This window comes from Schistocerca cancellata, chromosome 4, assembly GCF_023864275.1.
Source record: "Schistocerca cancellata isolate TAMUIC-IGC-003103 chromosome 4, iqSchCanc2.1, whole genome shotgun sequence".
NCBI lineage: Eukaryota > Metazoa > Arthropoda > Insecta > Orthoptera > Acrididae > Schistocerca > Schistocerca cancellata.
The window spans coordinates 348377395-348394704 of record NC_064629.1 but is presented as its reverse complement, the minus strand read 5'-3'; the positions used below and the strand labels follow the sequence as shown (position 1 = coordinate 348394704).

General features: G+C 41.7%; 1 long non-coding RNA gene across 1 annotated transcript; it reads left to right on the top strand.

The window, feature by feature from the left end:
* The first annotated feature begins 2174 nt into the window (after positions 1-2174).
* Positions 2175-16777, top strand: LOC126184646 (uncharacterized). Its single transcript, XR_007536855.1, has 3 exons — positions 2175-2618; positions 4823-4932; positions 15582-16777. It is a non-coding gene; the product is annotated as an uncharacterized LOC126184646 (long non-coding RNA).
* The last annotated feature ends 533 nt before the right edge of the window (positions 16778-17310 follow it).

Here is a 17310-nt window from a genome sequence, read left to right as displayed (position 1 = left end):
GATAGAAAATTTTTTTGAGATCTGTCCCCACCTCCCTCCACCCCCCAGACCAAAATTCTGCGTTCGACTCTGATAACCCCCCTCTTAATTATCTATATAGAATCTGATGACGACCACTGATTAATTGAAACAAGTACCTGCATTTTTAAATGTTTTGTTGTTGTTGTGACAGGAAAACTAAAGAACATAGATGGTTTTTTCACTACTTTTTTAATATAAAAACTGGCCCCTACATGCTCAAGGATAAAGTGCTGAAAGTTTCATGCAGCACTGGTGTGGTAAAGATGTTCCCTGAAAAAAAAAAAAAAAAAAAAAAAAAAAAAAGAGAAGACGAGTAGTTTGCTCATCAGAAAGCACATAACGCAGTTTGTAATACAAAAAAAATTACTTGTGACCCATGTTATAAAAAATCAAAACAAATATCTTTGTCGAAAATAGAATGTACCATCTTTTAGGGATTTTCAACTGTTATAAACCGTTGAGTAATCCCGTTAACTGTACAGAAGACATATTTTATTGGTATATAAAGCATGACTATAAGTAGAGAAACGACACCATACTTTTTTTGCCTGATGTCAGTATGAAGTAAATCTCGCGTATTTAGCTATTTCATACGTTATAAGAACTGACGTATTTTTTTGCTAGCGTCTTCCAAGTATATATGGAGCATTTTAGGTATTACAATTGGCGAGGTTCAGTCTTCGTTTTTCGCAAACGATTTTTAATTCATGCACAGACTGACGTGCAGGCTTAACCTGAGTCGCGCTAAGGGGGTTTCACATTTAACCGAATGCTAGACAAGCACTTGTGATCAAGCGTTTTGCACAAGCACCCTTGATGGTGTGTAGGTTAAATCTGCGCAATCATCAGGACTGTACAAGCTGCTTGACGCTTGATCGAATTTCTGTTATGTAACGTTGCGCAATCATACAAACTGTGTATGCTTGCATGTATTTACTAACACAAGGGACACATGTACAAGCGCAAATCAGTTGTGAGACAGTTTTCGGTCATGTCGAGCAATCTGAAACACACTAACCGCGAATTGCTGGAAGATTCTATTCATTCGTATGGAAGTATTTCTTCCTGTGGAATATCAAATCTACGATATATTACGATAATGGAAAAACCGGACAAGTGCGAGTAGGACTCGCGTTGTGAGGCTTCTGTGCAAACTTAATTATGTATAAAGATAGTTTATCTACAGGTTTTGATAAAAGAGTTTGCGAGTATCAAAATAAGTGACATAAATCGCCTTATGTTTTGAATGCATTAACTTAGAAGCTAAAATGTTTCAGTCACGAAGTGATAGTAGACCTTAGTATTTGACATAAATTTCAACTTGATACCTCTACCCGTTTCTGCGGAAAAGGGGTCTTTAACACAAGGACAGACAGACGAACAATAAAGTGATCTGTTTTTATTGATTGAGGTACGGAACCCTAAAAAGGGACGCTGCGTATATTCTCCTTCTTGTTAAATATAAAGCAATTTATCCTGCAGCAAAGAAAGATGTAGTAATACAAAAGATAAATTCACAGAGATGAAATTACCATAGCGAAAACGAAAAAACTGATTTTAGTGTATCACTCCTCAATGTAAAAGCATCGTCTCGTATGAATATATATAGTAGCTTTCGTGAACTTTTACCGACCTTTGGTCTCTTTCAGATGTGGAATGACTTAAGAAAGTGTCTTAAAAATTACTGTTTCTGAAGACCAGCTGCATTCATCCATTTGTGCCGAAATCAAACACCTATAATTTGCATCTGCATTAAGTACAACGATACTTTATGTTTGTAATTTTAAAAAATGAGCCACCTGCAGCTAAACAAAATATCTCTGCATGTTTCCCACCAATGCAGCCAGCACAGTACGGAAAATTGAAGCTCTTTGCAAAATCGTTGGCGTAGTCACGTTTGGGAGCGGCTGTCAGGGGCGCGACGTTGGGCGTGGCCGCCCACCCTCAGAGGTCAAACAGGACGGCCTTTCTAGAACATTCGGCACGTGTCGGGTCAAAGCGTGGGCGTACGGTGGGCGGCGGCGGGGGTGCGCGCCCGGGCAGGGCAAGGCGGGGGTGACCCAGACGCCCCAGCGGCGCAGGCTCGATCGACTGGGAGCGAGGCGATAAATAGCCGAGCGCAGCCGCCGCACCCCAGTCATCGCAAACCTCCTTCCTCAGTTCGTACCCTCCAGCTGTTCCCGCGACAGCAGTCATTGCAAGCCTTCTTCCTCACATCGTACTTTCCTGCTGTTCCCGCCGACAGCAGTCACCGCAAACCTCCTTCCTCGCACCGTATCCTCTTGCTGTTCCCGCCGACAGCAGGCATCGCTAACCTCCTACGTCACACTGTATCCTCCTGCTGTTCCCGCCGACAGCAGGCATTGCAAACCACTCCTCACATCGTACGCTGAGCTGTTCCCGCCGACAGCTCTCGCACGGCACTCACCAAATTCCTTCTCCCAAGTATCACAGAAAGCCACCACACACACCCATGTAGCGTAAGCCCTTGCCAGATTATTCGCACACCACCACCATCACAGCTGTTTGTGCAGGCGAGCTGACAATGTCGGCTAAGCTTTGACCGCGATGACTCCTCGGACCAGACAACGCCTCGTGTAAGTAGCTCACTTCTGTATGTCAAGCAGTATTTCACACTGCGTGAAATAATGAGTAACGAGATACTGGCTTTCTGTCTAAATATCTGCGCTGATATTTCGAGACATTTCACTGAGTTTTACACTCGTTAATCTCTTACGATATTAGAAGATTATAAAATTTATTGAAATGTGAAATATCAGCGTTCTAACAAGATTAGAAACCCGAAAACTCTTTTTAAGTGAATTATGAGTCCAAAGTCGCCTGAAGTCACTACAGAAGATTTACCAGACTTACTGTACAACATGTTTTTTTTCTTAGATGATTGTGGCCGAGCTTTTTTGAGAGAAATATGTTTTAATCCGCATTGCTTGGAAAATAGTGAGAATTTTAATAAACGAAGTCAATTTCAGAATATCAACAGGGAGGATGGAAGTAAACTATGTAGGTGTAGTTGAATAGAGCTCTCAAAACTAATTGTGTTTTCTGGAATGGTGATATTTTTGGTAAGTTTCGCCGATTTGATAACGTAATTATAAAATATTCCCTTACTGTCGAACTGAGTAACTCTTAGGGAAATAAACTAAAACCTTGGAAAGGTACATATGTGTTTAAAATACTTTTTTTGGCGCTTTACTGATAAGCTTGTCCCCTACATTTAATTTTTTGGACATATGTTTGTTTGCCATTTTACTGGAAAAAAACAAATTAAAAGTAATCTCGAGCCTCGGAAATCTTACAGATAAAATACAGTTACCTTTGAGAGTTCTGTTTAGCGATAATATGTATAATCTTGAAATTTCAAATGTTAAACGTTACATCGATTTTTCCAGTTTCTAGCCCATACCAGCAATGTTAGGTTCAACATTCTGTTCCTGCTTAAATGTTGACTTAAAATGCATTACACACAAAAAAGAGACAAAATCTTGGACGGCTGTCTTCGAAAGAAAGCTCTATTACGGTAGGTTTGGACACCTTTAAGAAGAGCAGGATTTATGTTTCTGCACATCTCACGGTAAGATTAACTTATTTCTTGATATCTGGTGTCTTTTCATGCCACCATTAATGCTCATTTGTACTGCCGTATTGTCTACTGTTGCTGCATACATTATTAATAACTGTTACTTATAAAATGTTTACTGTATTACAAGACTTTTTTTTAATCGGTATAAGATGATGACTCAAGTGCATCAACTAATTCGTCTGTTTTATCTTAGCAGAATAATTTGATGTGGTCTGCCAAGGTGTGACAGAAGCTAACAATATAATCACGTTAATCAGCATAGTATAATTGTATGTCTTACACAGATTTGCACTTTTACGATTTCCTCTTGTCTATGATTCCGTCTCTGCAGTCTTTTAAAGAAGGTAAATATTTGAAGGTCACTACAAAAGTGAATGAGGCAGTGTACGTATGCTGCACTACTGAAAATAGTCCTTGAACTGCAAATATCTGTTACGCAAGGTTAAAAAAAAGTAGGTTATTTAAGACTTCCTTTCATGACATCTTGTTAATTGCCAGTGGGCTGAAAAATCATGGATGGTGTTTATTTTGTATATATGTATTCTACAAAGTTATCTTCCATAACTCAGAAAAAACAGGTAAGACACTAACACTGACAGCTGTGAGGTGTGATGAGCTACTGTTATTGATCGGTGTGTTATTTTGACCCTTAAGAAGTTACGTAGGAGGGAGCGATTTTAAGGGCATGCATACATATCACTGCTAATATCTGTGACCTATAAGTTAATAAATCTCAAAACACAGTAATGGCTACATTAGCCTTTCCCCTGAGATACACGTGAGCACATTCACTACCACCTGCCTCCCTTCGTCCTCTCTCTCCCCCCCCCCCCCAATCCCGTTCCGCCGCAGACCCTTCCACCCCCCCTCCCCTCCCTCCGCCTTCCGCCACACACACACACACACACACACACACATCAAGTAGTGCGAGGGGAAGAAAAAAGCAGTGAACAGATTACATGACATTAGCTACTGAGCTAAATAGCTTTTAAACTTCGATTCTGACAGTACCTCCCACTCCCACTGGAAACTAGAAAAACGTTGTTGGTGTGCAGCATAACAAAACTGCAAATGTCATTTTACACTGTTACTGATCCACACTGTGTTCGGAAAAAAAAACTTTTCAAAATATTCAGTTTCGAGAATATCTTCTTGCTTGCTTAACTGTGATGAGTAAGTTGCATTTTTTGTGTGTTGCAGATCTAACGGACATAAGAGCTATAGCTGACACATCTCCAGCTTCTTACATCGTGCCCTGCTCGAAGCCCTCATAATGGACATTAATGCCTCAACCGCCAACATCCGCCACGGTAACTGATTTATATGTATAAATGAAGTGGAAATAATTCTTGTCTAGATATTTCCGCAAGATTATGGGCTAATATGGAATTTTACAGCTGCAGCCATGGACGATGTAAGCGGGGATCTGAGTGGCAGCCTGCCTTTGATATAGTACTATGTAGTATGTACAAGGTATGCCCCTCCGCCTACTGAAAATATCGATGGCAGGCAATGCAAACCTCGTGACTCCATTTTGCTTAATTTTACAGGGGAAGCAAAACCGGTATCTTAAAAAATACATTAAGTGATAGAGACAAAAGTTCTCACAGATGTAACTGTGATGTAGAAACCCAGTTACTGACATATTAGAGAAAATCCATGTACTTTCAAAAATATTGTTGATGGTGGAATTACTGGTTACTGGAATTACAATGTTTTCACAGACAGATGGAGTTGCGAGGTTTCAACTGCCTACCATCGATATATTTCTTGCATAGCGTTTGAGGTTGCGGAACCAATATCTGACTCTGCAGAAAATCTCGTCTCACCTTCCCAAGTCTGGAGGGATCATAAGAAGGTAAAAGTAGTCCTGCTGTTCACTGTGCAGCACACGTACGCAAAAAATATGAACAGTTCAAATCACACCACAGAAATTAATAAAGAGTCCGTTGATGGAAAGAAGAAAACCATATTCGACATGGGAGAGTTAAACAGTGAATACATGTCATTTTTCATCAAATACATCAAAATTAAATCTACAAATGATGGCCTTGCTTTGCTATCAAGCTCTGCACTGAAATAGTTCACCTCATCTAATTTTCAAGAGTATCAGTCATCGAACTAGGTAATAAATTCTATTAAAATTCAGAGAATTTCCGAAGTCAGTCTCTCTTATTATGCGGGCTGGGACAAGTGGGGGGGGGGGGGGGGAGAAGTGGTGTGTTGCCAATAAAGCGTTGTGTTCCGTGAGCAGTTGGGGGGGGGGGGGCGGAAGGCACCAATAAAGTATCGTGGCTCGGGCGTCAGTTACGTTAGCTACACCACTGCTCTCGCCACCCAAGTCGTTAGTAGCAAAGAAGCTAGTGACTGGTTCAGGGTTCTGACTCCCTCCTGCAAGCTAGAATGGAGCGGTTCAATGGTTGCGAAGTGACTCCACCTCGCGACCTCGGCAGTTGAGCTGTGGTCGACTTAGAACATAATTAATTACTTAAATTTAGTAACATTAGCTATTAAACGTAGCAATACCAACGTATTTTCCGTAATGCCCATTACCAAGGAAGCTGGAGGGGCTTAGTTCACGCCCACCAAAAAAATGTTGAAAAAAGAATTCGTTATTGGCTGTTGACTTGTACCAACATCACACTTTTTAAAGACGTACTGATGTGTAAGGGGAGACCAGAAACTAAAAATATCTTTTAGAACGCTCTTAGTAACATCAACACACTTTCAGTAACGTGTACTACCAACAGGGAGGTACTTTATGCCCACTGTAAAAAATTTCAAAAATGCAAATTTTTCGTATTTTGTTGTTGATTTTTACTCGCAACATACTATTTAATGAGATACTGATGTGTAACTGAGAGCCTAAGGCTGAAAATATTGAATGTGACATCCACTGGGGAAATGATATTTATTCCTTGGACATAAATTTTTGAGTTCGCTTTAAATGACGAATTTAAAAGAAAATATGGAGTCTAGTAAAAGAGTTAATTAAAAACCATAAATATATTTTTTCAAAATCTTAAAATATAAAGTAACTGACGAAATTACAATATTTTCAAACGGTGAGCATAAAGTACCAGCCGGCCAGAGTGGCCGAGCGGTTCTAGGCGCTACAGTCTGGAACCGCGCGACCGCTACGGTCGCAGGTTCGAATCCTGCCTCGGACGTGGATGTGTGTGATGTCCTTAGGTTAGTTAGGTTTAAGTAGTTCTAAGTTCTAGGGGACTGATGACCTCAGAAGTTAAGTCCCATACCATAGTGTTCAGAGCCATAAAGTACCATTCCCTCCCTCCCCCCCTCCCCCCCCCCCCCCCTCCACACACACAACCCGTTGGTGTTGCGAGGGTTAACATCTGCATGTCAAAAGATGTGTAAACACTAAAAAAATATAAACTGTGGTCAACGGAAAAATAATTCAAACAGTAAACTCATATCTTAACATTAAAGTTTTTGACAAAGAATGCATGTATGTGATGAGACTTTTTACCTTCTTTTCAGCGCTTCTTTGATATTTATTGTCAGTCCATATAAAATCAACGAATGGTGTGGATCTTCACATTTTATATTTCGATAATTTTTTGTACACTGATAGCAGTAGTTCTCTGCAAGAAAAATCGCAAATTAAGTTTTTTTGCCCCTTTCATTTCTGAGTCATTAATTTGAAAATTTCTAAAATTGTGTGATTTTGTCAGGTTTTGAAACCTTAAAACGGTCATATTTCAGAAACTATTTGACTTCCAAACTTAAAATTTGTGCCATTTTATCCAGCATCTTATAAGATTTTTAATGTGTGCTACTTGACTATTTTCATATAAAAGCTGAAAATTTGAAAATCAATATTTTTGTTTGTTTTGAAAATAAAAGTCATGCCAGTCATACACATGTGCCAAATTTCATGATGGTATTCCAATGGGAGCATACAAACTATTAAGTAAGCATCCAGTGTCTAGTCTTCGGACTTACTCATAAGATGTGAGGAAAACTTGTTTGGCAAGGAAATGTGTGTATGTGATTTGCCTTTTCACGGCCTTTTCAGAGGCTCTTTGATATTAATTAACTACCAGTTACTGAATTTGAAATCTAGTCGCATTAATTTTATAAATTGCCAAAAGAAAAAGCATCGTTCCCACTAATAATTATCAATGATATGTTACATTAGCACGTGCTGATAACCTGCTTCGTATAAAACTGTTTCTCAGTAGACTCTAGTTAAGTTACAGATTTGTGCGATGGTAATTAACATTCTCACGGCCAAACCTCATCACTGATTTATGAAGGGTGTATCAAGTAGGCCATGGGCGAAATTTGAGTCTAATTAAATGGGGACTAAATTGAAAAGTTTAAATTTCAAATTCATTTGTAGTAACTAGGACAATTTTCCTATTGAAGTCAAGTGCTTGATGAGACCTATTATTTGATGTGTCATGTGGCAGGATGCCATCATGCATTTTTAAGTAATTACTGATAATAATAATTTAGGGTAAAGTGCAACATGAAATCGCAGTAGTTTCTGTAGCTTTAATCATACAAACATTGGTTTATTGTGCTGGAATCGTGTCGGCGAGGTGCTGCGTTAATAGGCCTATATACGTTCACTCGGTATCTTACAAGTTTCAGACTTACGACTATACCACATAGTTATAATTTAGTCTCCGTTTAGAAGAGACGCATGTTTTTGCCATGACGGCTGGATTTCACATCGCTGGGGAAACCAGTATCTTTTATAAATCAATGTTCGCCAACTGGGCTCATGTCGTATACTGGTAGCCCCACTTGCCTCGTGACGTAGTGCAGCATCCGTTTGAGGCCCCAGCAATGGATAGCCGCGTTACGCCCACGATCTGCTGCGCCGAGCTGACACGCGTGCTCACATACGTCCGGCTGTCTCTGACACGTCGCATATGGTTTAAGAAAATTTTTATTCAGGCCCAGTAACCTATCAATTATGCCTATGTTATGATCTGAAGTGCCTACCCGAAAATTTCAGGAGGTAAAATATGCTGCAGGCATTCCACAACTACCAATTAAGAGTGGCGTAGAATTGCAACTGGTTGCTTACGTTTTTAGTATCTGCAAATTTTACTTCGCATTCAGTTTATTACACTGTTGAGTTGTACCTTGAGTTCCAATCGTAGTCTTTTTAAAAAGATAGTGAGAAGTTAGTTGTTGACCTCTAGGTCACTTGTCTCTGATACATAACGACTTGTTATAACATTGCCACATTACATTACGAGTAGAGATCCAGCTGTTTGTACACAGCGTTTATATAAGCCATTCTCTTACCTGCTTCTGTGAATAGCATCTGAGTTTTTATCTATGTTGCGTAGTGTTTTGAGCTTTTCATAAGTGGTTGTGTGTTTTTCGATCATTAGTCGACTTTTAGAGTCGTGAGAACAAGAAGTAGCGCGACAGCAAAAGCTAGATTGCGTGTAACAACTGCTTACATTAGTGTTATATTCCTTGTTGTATAGACAAATGTTGGGTGAAGATGGACAGGGATTGCGTATGATACGTACGGATGCAACAATCAGCCAGTGTCCGGAAGCATTCGGAAGCTGCGCTGGTCACGGTCGACAGGCTTCAGGAAGCTGCAATGGGTGCAATGGCACTGAGGCACCCGGCACGAAACCATCGGCTGGGATACCTGATACCGAAACGCCTTTCGAAACGCTCGACCTGGCCGTCCACATTCGCCTGAGTGTGAATGGCGAAGAGTGGCGAGGTCGCGAATCGTTCGGAACGCATCGTCTGTTGGGAATGGAACCGATCTTCTTGAAAGGTCTGAACAAACACAGCGGGTGGCTTTCCTGGTCAGTGGGAGCTCCTCTCTGTTTTCTTGTTAGGGGTTCTCCTCCGAGATGCTGGTAGCTACTGAGTACGCTGGATGCATCCGACTCCAAATCGTGGCTCATGATGGCATGAATAACTCCTGCTGCCTGGATTCAGAGGCCGTGCTCAGTCCCTACAGGAAGCTGATTGCGCAGGGTCGAAGCTGAAGTAGCGTTTTGCAGTGTCGCTCCCAGAACCGATAGCAGTCGTTTGGATTGGAGCCGAATAGAAAGCTTAAACCAGAGGCTCAGACGATTCCGTGACCATCTTTGACGCAGACCCTCGACCTCCCTTATAAGGCGGAAAACTGTAGGACGCTTCTTAATATACCAGCGTGCAGAATTCACAGGCAGGCGCTATTAAGATGGCAGTGTCTCATCATCTATTGTCTGCAAGCCACTATACGGTGTGTGGTGGAGGATACTTCTGGTACCACTATCTGCCGCTGTAAACAGTAACGTTCCTATCATACTTCCTCGGGGTTCTCCTGAAATTACTTTTACGTCTGTTGATTCTGTCCCGTTAAGAACGATATATTGAGTTCTATCTAAGCTAATGTAGTTGTATTTGTATTCCGCGACCCCCTATCTTAATATCTGCCTTTATGGCGTTTGTGCTATGATTACAATTTCTCGCAGTAACAGTTTCGGAAGCCCGAATTCGGACCTTCTCTCTTCTGTTTCGGTGCCAGTATGGTCACTGAGTGACTGAACGGATGATTTTGATCCTCTTACTGAGTTTATGTAAGCCAAAACTTCTTAGGGTTTTAACTCAGATCCGTTAACCAATTTAACTTTCAACTTCATTAACGTTTCGCTCTTTTTCACTTTGCTCACCTTTTACTTGTCGGCTACGTTTGGACTTCGCTTGAATCTATAATGAAGCTACCTAGCTCAATTTTGCCTCGGCAGAAACTTTCTAACACTGTTATTGAACCACAGTGGGTCTTTCCCATCTCCTAAAATCTTGCTCGGAACATAGTTCTGTAATGCGTACTGGACGATGCTTCTGACTTTTATCCATTTGCGCTTTATATCTACGTCCTTAGATCTGAATATTTGATGCTGACTATTCAGGTACTCTGTAGTTTGTTTCCTGACACTCTTGCTGAGCAAAAAGACGCTGAAGGGAGAAAATCGCAACACCAAGAAGGAGTTGTGCGACATATACAGAAGTTGGTAGGGCTGTTTCTACACCTGAAAGATAATTTCCATTCAGATTTTGCTCCAATCGCATAAGAGTAGTGATAATAGCGCCACTTTGAGGATGCAAATTAGGTTTGCTATAAGTACACGCCGTAAAGGTCGTGAGCGTTAGTTACCTTTCAGACTGGGTGCTGTGCGTTGACGTTTCTCAAGAATTCCTTCAAGGCGACGAACACGCCATTGTCAACACCTCACTGAGGTCGTGTAATAGAGATACAAGAAGCTGAATATTCCTTCTGCGATACTGCACAAAGACGTGGCAGGAATGTAGCCACTGTACGTGATTGCTGATAGCGGTGTTCACGAGAATGTACGGTCGCAAGGAGACCGGGCTGCTGACAGCTACGTAGCGCTACCGAGAGGGAAGACCGTCGTGTTCGGCGTATAACTTTAGCTCACTGTACTGCATCCTCAGTAGCAGTTGTCACCATAGTGACATAACGAACTGTTACAAATCGGTTATTTCAAGGACAGCCCCGAGGCAGATACCCTGTAGCGTGCATTCCACTGATCCCAAACCACTGCCATTTGCGACTTCAGCGATGTGTTTCTCGATGAAAGCTGGTTCTGCCTCGGTGCCAGTAAAGGCTGCGTCTTGGTTAGAAGGAAGCCATTTGAGGGCCTGCAACAAACCTATCTGTGTGATAGACGTACTGAACCTGCGCCTGAAGTTTGGTCTGGGGTGCGATTTCATATGACAGCAGGAGCACTCTCGTGGTTATCCCACGCACCGTGACTGCAAATTTGTAAGTCAGTCTGTTGATGTGGCCTATTGTGTTGCCATTCATGAACATCAGTCCGGGGGGTGTTTTCCAACAGGATAATACGCACCCACATACCGCTGTTGTAACCCAACATGCTCTACAGAGCGTCGACATGTTGCCTTGGCCTGCTCGATCACCAGACCTGTCTCCAATCTAGTACGTATGGGACATCATCAGACGCCTACTTCAGCGTCATCCACAAACAGCATTAACCGTCCCTGTGTTGACCGACTAGTGCAACAGTCATGGAACTCCATCCCACTAACTGACATCCGGCACCTTTACAACACAATGCATGCAACATTCTGGCAGTTACACCGGTTATTAATATACCAGCATTTTGCATTCTCAATGGCTTATCTCGCGCTTACGTTAACCTGTGAGCTTGCAATGTTAATCTCTTAAATATGTCACGTGGGAAAATGTATTCCCGAAATATGTACTCTACATTAATTATTTTTCGGTGTTCCGATTTTTTTTGCGTTAGTGTATTTTCCTACCCTTCTTAACATTCTTTTAATCATTGATGCTATCACAGTCTTATGATCACTGAATCCCTCGTCGACGTTCACCACTTCGAAAGCTCGGATCTATTAGTTACTAGGTGGTCTGAGACATTGACCAGACGCATTGGTTCTTTAACTACATGCTCTAAATGATTATCGTACAATACATTTAGATTAATGTCACAAGAATTCCAGTCTCTGACACCAGTTACGATCGTATGATTCCCCAATTCTACTTCTCAGGCGGCCCATAACAGCATCCGATTACCATGTTTGATCCATATGTGGTACTTGAATCACCCAAATTATTTCAAACTCGGAAGCCGTCATAATCTCACTAGATATTATATCATTTTCTAATGTAAGAAATATATCGTCACTAATGTGACAAACCTATCCTTCCGGTAAATATTTCAATCTGTATTTAGGATTTCGTTGCTATCCATTTCTGGTTTAAACCAACTTGCTGTTTCCAATACCGTCTGGGCACTATTACATTTAATAGCGATACTAATTCTGGAACCTCAACAGGGATGCTCCTGCAGTTTACCAATTGCATATAAACTTTTTAAATTTCCGATGTGCGAGTACGAACATTCATTGACAATAATGTGTCTGATCTTTCTTCAGTTTCGGCAGACAGTTCGCCACTGATCCCAAGGGGGCTTCCTCTAGCTAAAAAATTCTTATCTGCAAGCCACACGTACTCTGATACCCTAGTTGCCTCTTCCTGTGTGTTGTGGACACCAGACCAATTGAGTGGCGGTGAGGGGCTAGAATGCTCCACCCCACACATGTACAAATGACGTATCTCTGTTTCTTAGGATAGAGAAATCCGTCCAAAAGCCTGGTAAATTACGTTTTAATTTCAGAGAGGGTAGAATATCAGCCACATTATTTACAGAGAAAGAGAATTTAATACAGTATTAATTAACTACAGGAGCGTCCCCAAAACTAGTCTCTCTTATAAATAGTAATAATTCCCACATAGTACAGGAACTAAAAAGCTGGCTGAAACCAGGTGTTAATAGCAGTGAAATTCTAAATTCCAACTGCAATACACACTGATGAGCTAAAACATTATGACCGCTGTCCACTGCGAGATTGAATGACTCTTGGTGGGGTTGTAGGCATGGGATGCGTCAAGAAAAGTATATAACTGAAGCGGAGACTAATGGGGAAACATTGTGAGATGACAACAAAAATACTAGAAGTTCATAAACGGCTACCATCAACTGATTTAGTATACAATGCCTTCAAGTAAAATACTGTACACAGTGGACAAGTAGGTTGAACTTATTCAGAAGCTGATGTGCTGGGGAATCAATGTAGCGATGTCGAAGTGTGCAAATGGGGAAATCCACTGACATAAGCGACTTTGACGAAGGCTAGATTTTTATGGCGCCTCAGGTCAAGCATTTTGGAAACGGCAAAGCTAGTCTGCTGTTCATATGCTTCTGTGATGATCATATATGGAAAGTGTTTGAAGGATGGTGAAACCATGAATAGGCGGCAAAGGATTGAATGTCTACACTTCTTGACAGAATGCGGAATTATTGCGCCCCACCTTTGAAGCCAGAAAGAATACTAATAGATCCACCAATTCATTATGGTTGATATCTTCTGGTGATTTACTGGAGACTGTCTTACAACTGTGAATATCATCATCTTCTTCTTCTCAATCGTAATCTTCACATTCCTCGTTGTAATCCTCCCCTTATTCTCATTCACCTTTTGCTTTTATAAATATATCACGTTTTATGTCTTTATCTGTCTCCTTTCGGAATAGCTGTACCAATTGCGGAGAAGCAGGTCTAACGGGAAATAGAAGTGCACCTAAAAGTGTACCAAATTACTCTCAAACTGTTGTCAGCTTGCCCCAAAAGTGTGTCATCTTGCCCCAAAGTGTATCAAATTACTCCCAAATGAATCAACTTACCTCTCAAAACTGTACCAACGTAGCGGGTTGCGTACGTGCATTAGACACCTACAGCTAATGCTTAATGCCTTACACACAAAGCATAATGCCTCTAGACAACAATATTGTAATATGTTACAGACCGACTGCAATTTCCTCCCCCCCCTCCTCCCCTCCCCCCCCAGTAAGTGCCATCCATCTAGTGTTAGAATACTATTAAAGAACCAGTGACACCTGATGCTTAAAGCCTAACTTCTAATATATGAAACTGTGTGCACATACATACCTCTCGAGCAATTAAAAAAAAAAAACAAAAAAAAACTCCAGAGTCAAAAATATGCATTATTCCATTCCACCAGGAAGGTGTTATACTCAAAAACGTTCTTGATATGAAGCCCACCAATACATTCATTTCTTACAAGAGAGACTCTGCTGATGACGTAACTGGATGTCAGCCCCCTTTGCACTATACAAATGAGTGGGAGGGTGTTTCCTGGACATGACTGCATATATATGTGCTACAGTCTCCTAGTGAGGGCATACTAGATTGACTGTCCCATGCAATATGAAAGCTATTTTACTTGTATTTTCCTTTAATTTCCCATCGCTTTTAGACTGAGCCATGTCTGCTGTCATGTCATAGAGGAGGACTTATCTCAACCAGATCAAATGGTTGAAATGGCTCTGAGTACTATGGGACTTAACATCTGAGGTCATCAGTCCCGTAGAACTTAGAACTACTTAAACCTAACTAACCTAAGGACACCACACACATCCATGCCCGAGGCAGGATTCGAACCTGCGACCGTAGCGGTCGCGCGGTTCCAGACTGTAGCGCCTAGAACCGCTCGGCCACCCCGGAAGGCTCAACCAGATCCAAGTGGCCCAGTGGTGTGACAGAAGGGAAGGGAGAGGTAATAAAGTATTGTGATAAGATAGAAGGTTCTATGAAATATCTGTCAAACATAAATTATCCTAATTAAGATTAGGAGGGTGACAGCAGGGTAATAGGTATCAGTGATAAGGATGATAAATTATAGCAATGAGGAAAAGGATAGTCCTGACTGGCTAGATGCCTCAGCCAATAGGAGAAAATACCACCATTTATGCGTTACCCAATTGGCCTAGATAAATGGCGGAGAGGGGAGGGATGACACTGAAAGTAACAGGTGGGGGAGAGGGTCGTAAATCATTGAGCTCGAATTCTTTTTGCTCCAGTACAGCTGTGGCCTGAGTGCTAAATAATGCAAATAGCTGTACGTCTTCTGCACTATAAGCCCCACGACACAGATCGGTGCGACTCCACGACCTTCAGAAGGGGTCTGATGACGTCACGACCTGACTATTGCGTAGATATGTATAAACAGTTCGACTTGCTGAGCCTGTTTAGATTTGAAACTAGTATCTGAGTGTTTATAGCCTCTGATGATGTCTCCAGTGTTAGGAGACGAACCACTGGGCACAGAAATGTGTCGATGCAGCGAAAATTATCAAGGATAGCTTTTAATTTTCTAAAATTACTTTCCAGTTTTTGAGACACTTAGCTTTCGTGATACTTTTTCTCTGAAAGTTGGCTGAGAAATTTGGAAATTGATGTCTGTAAAAATATAAATGCATTTAGTAATATGTTATTTGGTGGCTGTGGGGGTGGGGCTTAGTTACAAATCCCCTACTCGTGCCACTTTTTCATAGTTATTCCACCGTCTCTAACAAAAAAAATTTGTCGTATTTCAGCCACAGGGGGGAGGCTGGAGAGGTGACGCTGAGCTACTGGGCGTGTGGCGGCGGTGGTGGCAGCGAAGTAGCAGCCGGCAGCCAGCAGTCACAGGAACCGCCGCTGCACGCCGTCCTCATTCGTTGTTTTGTCCCAGCGCTGTACATACAATCTGACACTCACAACGGCAACAACTCTAGTGTTAAATACCTCTTACCTGCCATAAGTAAGCTTATTCGCGTAGACTAAACTTGCGTTCTTGCTGTCAACACTGCTGTGTGCTTTATTGGAATTTTTATCAATGTTGTTGTTGGTGTTAATTGGTGTTTTTTCGATGTCCATGTGCATTTCGTGTAAATATTGTCTACTTAAATCAGTGTAATGAAGAAACAAATGACGGTAACGAATTTGCTCAACGAGCGGCTCTCCGACTCAGTGCGCCGTCGACGATTCCTCTACCGAAGACTCGAGGGGCGGCATTCAGCTCGTCGTGACATCCGGAGTCCCTGTTTCTGTGTGCCGGCAGAACTACACCCCTCTTCGGCCTCTCTCTTTCTCTTTTTAGTGAGCGCTAATTAGCAGTTAATGACAATGACGTTCTCCAATTTCTCATATAACAATTCCGCTAAATAGTTTAGTACCACTGATAACCTTACAGAGTCATAAATGCTACCCACACGTCCTCACTTTTCCTCTACTCTAAGCTATGGCTTTTTGTTTACTGCTTGATCTCGCCCTCTTTTTCTGCTGTCGCATTTCAGAGCTTCGCTTACGAGGTGTGCCGGCCACACCCCATTTCCGGCCAAAGCGAGACGTTGTGAACACCAACAGGATTACCTTGCTATAAAGTTCATTACATCCTTTCTGTCCATCATTTGGGCTCATATGTATCAGTATTAAAGCGTCAGATATGTTGAAACACCTTTGATAACAACACAGGCTGTGTCAGTGCTATCGTTACCAAAGTTAGTTTTTAAGATTAGTGATAAGTCTATTCTCAGGCATTTTAATGTAATATTCGGCCATGTGATTGTCATCGATTTATTTGTAGTTAGGTTATGGTGTTAGGAATAGTCCAAAAATTAAATATTTATCCTCCAAATGAGCAGCATTCACAATTAGAGGTGCCTACTCCTACGGAACTCTGTCGCGTCGTTTCACCCATCGTCACTCATGTCCTCTCCGATCCATCACCACGCTTTTTTTTTTTTTTTTTTTTTTTTTTTTCGTGGGTAGTCACGAGCGGCGCTGTTCGCCAGCTGGTGAACGTTGTGTGCGCTCTGCCTATTGTTCTGCCAGCAGTAGTCAAGTAGTCACCAGTGTCATTATCATTCAGCGAGTCAAATAAGTTATGTCCTTCTCCCTGAATTCAATCCACAGCCACACTATCTCATCATATGTACATCTCGTTCCCGATCCTTCACGAAGTCTTCCATTTCGTAATAGCTGCGGCGCGTGCTGCTCGTGACGTGAAGACTGTTCTGTGACTGTATCTCTGTAACCAACTGTACCACGCAACTGCAACATTTCATCCACCTCAGTCTTTAGACAGCCACGACAGCAGCAGTTGTTCCCAATTGTAAATAGTTTCCCGTTCCACATCCATAGTAGCTGACAATTCTGCCCTTCAGATCTCGCGTTGACCGAGTTGTCACTTATTATGGGATTTTAGAGAATTTTATTTATATGAGGCGAAATGAGTTAGTGTGTCTTATTGATGTAAAAAACGATGTTAGTGGCACTCCAGAA